Source organism: Buceros rhinoceros, unplaced genomic scaffold (genome assembly GCF_000710305.1).
Source record: "Buceros rhinoceros silvestris isolate BGI_N320 unplaced genomic scaffold, ASM71030v1 scaffold17621, whole genome shotgun sequence".
Taxonomy (NCBI): domain Eukaryota; kingdom Metazoa; phylum Chordata; class Aves; order Bucerotiformes; family Bucerotidae; genus Buceros; species Buceros rhinoceros.
This window is the reverse complement of record NW_010396150.1, coordinates 63051-72282: the sequence shown is the minus strand read 5'-3', so window position 1 is coordinate 72282 and position 9232 is coordinate 63051. Positions and strand designations below refer to the sequence as shown.

Here is a 9232-nt window from a genome sequence, read left to right as displayed (position 1 = left end):
CCGATTATAAACAATTCTATCAAACACACGGGAAGTCTCAGGAGCCCCAAATACCAAGGCATGGGTACAAAGGCTCCCAAGTACTGCAGAAAACGCAACTCACAAGGTCAACCTGTTCTGGACTAAAGCCACTAACCAGTTTCCAAGAACAAGGGAGGTTTAGCATTGGAGCCCCTCCGACATAGTCCATACTGGAACTACTGGGAAGGTCCTGACATTTCCAGTGCCAGTTCAACACACCAGTTACAAACTCAGCTGCCCAGCAAAATTTCAGTGGCTCCAATAGCTCTTTTGTGTGTGTGCGGCTTTCCCAAATACAAAACCTATCTCCTGGGATAGGTGTAAGGGAGTGTTATTAACAACAGTATTTCCATTATTTTTTTTTTTAGGTTACTTAAATGCTCAAAATCGTCACTAATTTCTCTACAAGTAAAAAATGCAAAGCCGAGTTTCTCGAACTGGCTGCCTTGATTATTAACGTATACGGGAAGCTGCGGTTTGCACGTCTTATATTGAAGGATTAAGTTGCACTTTGCTAATGTAATTCAAAATAGATCCTGTATCATCTTCATTTCAGATATCTGAAAGAAACCCCTGAAGTCACACACTGCTCAAGCACTACAGCCGCAAGTCTCTGCTTGAATGTTATGACCATAATCCCTCAGCCACAGATATTCCAGAGGTCTGCCGCTGCTCCAGAAACTTCATTAACCTTCAATACTCACAACTTATTCTGGGGAAAAAAACCCATCCATCAACTCTTCTTTCACGCTGTGCTGAGCTGAAGGGCTGTAGCTTACAGAAGCCGAAGGAATGCTGATGGTAACGGAGAGCACAAAGCCTCGTTTAATTGCTCTGGTAAATGGCAGTTTGGTCCTACTGGAAGTGTGCTCAAGGAGCCAGGAAAGCCATTTCTTTGCCCAACTCTGTCACTGCTCCCGCTAAAGGCAAGGAAGCCCTTCACAAAACTGGAGCTGAGCTCTGAGGTTGTGTGATTGCTCCACAGGAGAGCGGGCACGCGTCCATGTAACTTACTCGCTGCAGAGGCACGACACGTGATGTCAGCCCAAAAGAGAACCAAAGAGACGGTGAGGAAAGAGAACCAGAACCCGTAAAACAGGAGTGAAAATCTCGTGACCATTCCTCAAACCAGCTGACCCAGTCTGCCTCTTCTTTTACTCTTCCTAATGGCTGGCTTGTATCTGCCCCTTTTAAAGGCAGACCGAGACAGGGTAACTCTAACTTACCTGCTTTGTGCAGCTAGAAAGTGAGACACGTCGATCCAGTCTGGAGCCTCTGTTTTCCATCGTAACTGAGATACAGACATCACTTGACACCCTTTTTACAGCACGCACTGACAGGGAAGGAGAAAGGGCTCCTAACGGCACGATGCGACCAGGTCTGAAGCCACGAAAGGATTTTCACCCATTTTCTGCATGTTAGTATCTCCCAGAAGAGAATTACTGATGAGTTATCATACCCCTACCCGCCCTTACGACTACAAAAGGATGAATTTCCATATCCTCAGATGTATTCCATGGCATCACTGGGTAGCTGGGACAGCCTAAAGGTACTTTATTCTGTGCAGAGACTGTGTGTGAAGAGATAAATAGAAGATCAGGCAAAAATAAGGAAAGTCCTTTTTCTGGTCCCCTGGGACAGCACCATGATAACTGCTATCACTGGCCTCAGCAAGATTTGCAGCGTTCTGCTGGTTCTGATGTGAAAACCAATGATGAAAACTGCCTGTCGGATAAACCAGCTGGCCCCAGAGCCAGGCGGTGGGAGAGGAGAATCTGAGCTGAGGTACAGACACCTTTCCCACTCAGAAAACAGTGGGTTTGAAACATCTTTTCTCTTTGAAATAAATGATTTTTCCATAACTCCTTTCAGAAACACAAACAAAAGCAGTAAAATGTTCATCTGTTTATTTCACAGAATCACCTGGTTGGCAGAGACCTTTAATATCATCGAGTCCAACCGTCCCCCCTGCACTGCCAAGGGCCCTAAACCATGTCCCCCAGCAGCACCTCCACAGGGCTGGGAAACCCCGCCAGGGATGGGGACTCCACCACTGCCCTGGGCAGCCTGTGCCAAGGCTTCTCAACCCTCTCTGTAAAGCAGTTTTTCCTCATATCTTGATGTTTGGCTGCTTTTGGATCTAATAACTGTGCCTGATGTACTTTTTCCTGTCCCCCTTTTCCCCTCCTTTCTTCTCCCAGCTTTTACTGAAGTTTCTTTGAAATAATAGAGCTTTTGAAAACCCGAATCTAAAAAGACTTCTGTTGTGGCGAGTAATTATTATGTTCAGCCATTTCTGGCACTTACATAAATCTAAACCTACTTATAGTCAGTAACTTTTTCCCAGTTCTTTCAGTCACTATGAACTGGGAACTGCTTCCTTAAACTGCCCAACTAGTCCCACTATTCCACCTCTTGAACTTTGCCCTTAACCAAGTCAGCACTGAGGGACCCGATGAACTCCTCCACCACCTCTGCCAGGCTTGGGACGGAGCCAAACCCGGACGGCACTAGATGCTCTAGACTCACGTGACTCATGCCTTGAAAAACGACACAGACCCCAGCCCCCACTTCTCGCCACGTTCCATGGCACTTCTTCAGCAGTGTCACGTGCAGACTGATGCTAGTGCAGTTCATGCTAGGATGAATTGATCTGATAAATGGGAGGAAAAGCCCCAAACCACTCCTGGGTCACTGTAGGACATTCAAAACAACTGATGAAAAAAAGCACATCAAGGTTGGACCTGCCCCATGGTGCTTGGATCCGGCAGAGCCGCTGTGTCACAGTGGGACACCGTCCTTTGCTGTACCACCACAGTGCAACCCCCCCGAAACGAACAAACAAAAACCAAAAAGAAAATAAAAAGCTCTCTCAGCTCCCGAGCCTTCCCCACCTCCACAGGGCAAGGCAGCATCCGCGGAGTCAGGGCTTCACTCTAACCCTCTCCCCAAGCTCTCCCAGCTCCTACGTGTCGCCCGGTTCATAAACGCCTCGAGCTAGAGGGATGGGATCCACTTCCAATATAAATTCTCATTATGTTCCTTACAGAACAAACATCAACAAGAAATGCTTAGACTGTCTCCTAAGGCCTAACGTAATTGTTCATTTTAATGAACAAAGTAACTCAATATATGTGTATAATTTAAACAGCGCTGCTTTTCCTCACCACCGCAAACATTTCTGTAATAAGCTATTTGTTCTGAACTAAACTGCTTCATGCAACGTTTGATTAAAATAAAAATCAGTTCCAAAATAATTACATTAGTGATAATTAACCTACTCAGGGAAAAAAATAGCCACGTTCCCTGATATGACTTCCGTAACCGTGCCATTAATTTCACGGACACATGAGAAAACAATTGCGGAGGATTGCGCTCAGATTTATTGCCACCTTACAGGCTGCCTTCAGACTCCAGTTACTAAGTCAGCAGTTCAAACAGTTTTGTATATTCAACTTCACAGATAGCAATATTTGCATGACTTAGCTCTCAGGGCTTAGCTATTAATGTCTTGTAATTAGTTTCTAAATCCAGGGCTTTACGGTGATAATGGTTTTAGGCTAAGGATATGTCAATAACACACAGTCAACAGAGCCTCTGCAAAACACCCACCAGAGCCCCTGCCTCAGATAACAGCCACAATAAGCCAGACTACCCGAGGAAGATGCAAAGCTACTTGCCCAGATGCTGCAAATAAGGTGCTTCACCTCCCACTGTCACTCACTTCAACATCACTGCCCGCAGAGCACCGACAGAAAAGCCTCACAACGAGTGGAGCCTGCGAGGTGACGGGGGCACAAAATCCCAACAGTTTTCCTTGTGACGCAGAGACCAGCACAGGCTTAATGCGTTTTCAGGAGAGTGCAAGAAATGCCCAGAAAGGATAAAACCTCGGTTTAAACAGAACGAGTGTTTTGGCTGCAGCAGCGTATCAGCTCTGGGAGCCACTGCATCCCTTCCCTTCCCCGTCGGGACCGAAGCCACGGTCCCACCCTGGCACCTGGCTTCACCCACCCTCACACTCCCCCAGCTTAGGAGTCATCCTCTCACCCTGGGTGCTCTCAGCACTAGTTCGAGCCCCATTACCTCACCCCAGCACCCCAAAATAAGGAACAGACTGAGCTCCGCTCCTGCCTCTTCATTTTCTTTCTGTTTCTTGTTTTAAATCAAAGTCAAAATCCTGCTACTTCAAAGCAGCTTTTAAAACCTGTGCAGAGCAGAAGTAGGACGCGTTAACCAGCAGCCCCCAAACCCCAGAGACAACCACGTCTAAACCTGATGCCCAGCTGCTGGAGAAGCATCTCTGCCAGGACGGGGTGCCGCGGCCCTGGCGGAGCCTGGGCACCCCCGTTCCCCACAGAGCATCCAAAAGCCATCCCTGAGCTCCGCAGCTCTCCCCTGTCTCGCCACAGCCACTCCCCCGCTCCCAGTGCGGTTCCGCGGGAACGCTTCACCAGCGAGCCGGAGCACCGACCTAGGGACGATGCGGTTTGTGCTGGCGAGTGTTTTTAGGTGTCTTGGGACACTTCAAAAGAAAGCTACTTTAGAGGAAAAGCAGAATCTCCAAAGTTTTCCTGCTCTGCTGTATAATTATCTTGAAACCCTCCAATCTATCTTGTTTATAAACAGATGTTAAACGTCCTTAGAGATTTTTCTGTGCTGGTTTCTCCTACTGCTGCCTGTTCTGGTTCTGCCCCAATGCAGCAGCGGCTGTGGTGGGGACAGACACCATCCTGCCCATGAACGCTCACAGGACAACAAATCATGACTTTATAATTGAACGTGATGGAAACCCATCAGTCCTCGATGTCTCCCAGCCAAAAACCTCACCATTTTTCATTGTCAGCACACATCACAACCGTTGTCAAGGAATCATGACAACTTTCCCAGAGCGGCAGACCCTCATCTTGCTGATTCAGGTACCTATTAATGAGCAAAATGCCCCCAGATCAGCCTCACCCAGGCACTGCACAGCTCCGATTTCTGCCTCTCCTTAACGATGTGACAGTTCCTGGGAAGCCCCCGCGTGGGCAAGGACCCCACGGCACCAAGCGCTGCGTGTGTGGAAAACAACGTTCCTTACAGCTGTTGGCCTGGCTCCCATCCCGAGTCACGCGGGGGACCCTGTGCGGTGCCGGGGGACGCAGAGACGCGCAGCCCCCCCGCCCTGGGGCTGCTGCCTGGGTTTGCAGCCCTGGCGTCTCCCGGGCTGGCGTACCAGGGTTTTGCTGCGAAACTGGTGGAGCTGACGCTGAAACACCGATGGCAGCCGTGGGTCGGTGTTTTCTCTCATAAGAAAACTCACTTCATTTTAACACCTCTAATTCCTGCAGGTGCTTCAGGGAGAGGCTCCCTCCTGCTCTGCTCCTCTCACAGCAAATGTTCAGCTGCACATTACCTGTCACGGGTGACAATTCCCCTGGCACTGGGCCTTGCCACCCAGGGCAAGGACGGTTGGTATTGGGTACAGGTATAAAAATCTGCGCTGCATCTGCATCCCTTTTTATTTAACATATTAAATTAATTGTGATTTAAACTTCAACTAAAACCATCCCTTTTGTTCCTACACAGTAACGACTTTCAGGTGATCTCATAATAAGCAGTTCTTAACCTACATATAAACCTCATTATTTCTCTCTTTTCCTTCTGATCTTACTTTTTCTTTCATTTAACATTTGTCATCATTTTCTACCACTCTTACCTGCTTTGAGGACAGCAAAAACAAGTTGCGCTGAGCACTTGTAATATCATCTGTAATGAGATCCAAAGGCTATTTGTTCTACATCAAACCAAGGACATTTTTAGCACAACACCAATGTAGAGAAAAATGCTTAATCTAGGATTTTTGCAAAAATGCTTATTATCATAAGATTCTGTTGACACACAATAAAACTGGAAATTAATTATTTTAATGTGTTTATATCTGACTAAAGCTTCGTGTGGTCTTCTCACTAATGGGAGGGGATGGGCCATGCATCTTCACGGCTCATCCTGCATTGCTGCGTAATTTCTTTTAATTAAAAAAGAGCACATACTTCCAAATGAGCATTAATAATCCACGGTTCTTACCTATTTACATTGTCAGGTTAGAGCAAAAGTATATTTTGAAAGCAGAGGTAATCTCAGACAACTTTTCATCCTTAAGCAATTGGCTCAGAATTAGAGCGTCTACAACCAGCCCCAGGCCAAGGACTGAACGACGGGGCCATGAGGCGTTGATGCTGCTGCCCTTCACGTTGTGCCCAAAGTTTCATTCCCAGCACATCTCAAACTGGTCACAAGAGAACCCAGCCGAAGAGTCGTTCTCTGTAACTCACAAAATAGGCCAAGCTCATTGTGCTCTTAGTGTTTTACATGCAGAAAATAACATCTCCCACCCGGGAGGACCCGCCAGTGGCATCTGGGCTTCAGAACGTCCCGGACCCATTTGAACAGGAACAAAACCTGCCCTCGTCACCTACCGCTGCTCATTCTGCTGCAGACGGGTTTTTTCCCCTCAACCAGCAGATATCTTTAGGGAAACTGTTTGGTCTCCAAGTGCTTCAATTTCCTTCAATTCCCGCTACAGCCTGGCACAGGGCAAACCTGCAGGGCGGAAATTACCTGCTTTGCTTTTTTAAGGGTGCTCTAAAGGCATCCGTTGTTGGGGGGAAAAAACCCCAAAGGGAAGCCTATAGCATGGCCCTGAGGGGATACATCACAGTGCAGCTTCATCCCGGGAACATGGCATCTCACTGGGGGACCAGCCCAGCGTCCTCATCAGGTGACACTCCCACCAAGTTCAGTCAGAGCTTTTCGTCAGTGAGGAATGATAGATCCGCGCTTAATTATGCTATAGATCACCCCGATGAGGTTACTCAAGAGACACAGCTAGGAGGAAGAGTTTACCCTAAAAAGTGCTGACACTATAAAACCTCTTTTTTAGGGGGAAGATCTAACTAACATGGTGCAGGGATTATGAAAAATAACAGCCTTTTTAGTTCAGCTACTGGTTCATTCTGTGTGGACCACAGGCCAGCAATCTGCCGACACTCCAGTCTGCCAGTGTCAGAGGTCCTGCAGATCCGTTTTTCAGGTGCCTCATCCCGCTTCCGGGAAGCTTCCGCTCCTTCCTGGCTCAGTTCCTGCATTTCGTGCCTCCCCCTGAGCCAGGACCACGCTCACCGCGATGCTCAGTGAGACTCGCCAACGGAACTCTCCACTGAGTACACAGAAAGGGGGATTTTTCAAAGCTTGGCCTGATGAAGATGGACTTTAATGGTCATAACCAAAGGCAGCTCCTGGCCCTGAAGGTCTGCACCATTCCTGACTCAGAGCAGCACTTCCACATTACTCAGAGAAATCGTGATTTTTTTTTTCTAGACTGAACCTCAGAAACAAGTAGGTACTTTTGACATTTTTTTGCAAATGTTTCAAAAACTATTCATCTCAGGTATCTGTAGAGAGGAAAGATCAGTGATTTAAGATTGACAGTGACAGACAGGACTGAAAGCATCAGACATTTTCCACTAATAAGTGATATCACGGCACTGTCTGAAAGCTGATTCTACCAGCGAGATGATAAGCACCGTGCCTCAGCAGCCGTAAGGCAGAGGAAAGGCAGCAGAAACACTCTTACACAGCTGCTCTGGGTCACATTTACAAGCCAACTTGCTAAGCCAGGACTTCCTTCGATTCAACATACAGAGATAAATATTCTAGGAGAGGATCGTCCTCCATCATCAGGTATTTATATTAGTTTAAATACATGTTTTAACTAATGGGCCACACAAGAATCCCCAAATAAAACCTAAATGAAGTTAATCATGTTGTGCAGAGAGCAAGACACGCATGTGCTTTACTCACAAGAGACACAAAGCTCCTGCCACTCCCCTCTTCTGTGACATTTCACCCAACGCTACATGCAGCATCACTCCAGCCCTTGGCATCTGCATCTTCAGAAAAGCCTCCAGGAAAGCTGGGCCATCGGGCACCTCTCCCAGCCTCCCCCCAGCACACTGTCCTCGCTGTGAGCCACGCGCTGAGAAACCTCCACCTGTTACGGGATAGAAAAGAGCGGAACACCACAAAATGCTGAGATTTATTCAACCCTCAGTGAACGGACACTCAGTGATGTCACGTTTCTGGCTCTGAATCCAGTCCCAGCGGCTGAACCAAGCTCAGCGATTCACCAGACTGGTTTGAACTTCATTACATCAGTCCTGTCACAGAGCTGCACGTGCATGAGCCTCTTTAGAGAGCTCACGTCCCACGGCACCATGGAGACGTGAGCGGTACCCACTACACGAATGGCCAGAGTTCATCCTGCTTCTCCCCAAACGACCCATCTGCCAGCTGCAGATTTCTTAGACAAGCTGATTGTAGCACGTGGGTCAAAAATAGCAAAGCCTTGACACAGGTCTTACTGCTGAAGAGAAGCGGGTCAGTTCTCCCGGCTTAATGACTGCTCAAATTCTGAGTAGCAATTAGGATTTCAGCTCAGAGGGACTTAGAGCAGACTTGCCTACATATATTCATAGGGACTGAGGTGAAAGTGGCCGTTAAACCACAGTGAGCCCTTCTAAAAAGCTGTATGGTTGTAGCAGACGGGACCAGGAGCAGGCTGGTTGTGCCACTTGGCGAAGCTCACAAGAGGTGTCACCGGCAGGACTCATGAGCCAGAATTTCAGCCTGGAAAAAATTCCACTCATGGCTCTGCTCATCACGTTTGCCAGCTCCTGATGTTTCTCTTGCCATGTATCAGGAGATAAAATTCTGCTTAATTAAAGGAGCAATTTACAACTCGTCTGGCTACTAACTGGGACAATTTCCTGCGGAAATAGCAGCCTGGCCACCCCTCTCTTAAGAGTTTAATGTGTTTTGGCCTAAGCTAGCTTGTCCTTCAGCGTTAGGATATTCAGTGAAACGTGGCCTCTGATGAAGACACACAGTCTGCAGTGAGGAACATGCTCCTTCCCACCACCAACAGGCCACGGTGCCCAAATGACCATGGCACTGCCACTTAACCCTCCTCTGGGGCTGCTACCAGAGTGATGAAGCCCCAGCCATCCCACAGCCACTGAACACCAGGATCTCCGCAGGAGCGGGCTGATAGCCCCGGGATTCACACATGTGCGATGCGAAACAAACCGGGAAAAGACGAACCACCTCATTGCAAAGTGAGTGGCCCAGTTACCTCCTAATATAACAAAACCTGTTCAACATTTACCGT

The 9232-nt window shown here is 47.9% G+C and overlaps 1 protein-coding gene across 1 annotated transcript in view; it reads right to left on the bottom strand.

Moving 5' to 3' along the window:
* Nucleotides 1-9232, bottom strand: part of GRM7 (glutamate receptor, metabotropic 7) — a gene marked incomplete at its 5' end in the record, with an annotated part of 64786 nt that overhangs the window by 2002 nt on the left and 53552 nt on the right. The gene's annotated exons all lie outside the window — the stretch shown is intronic.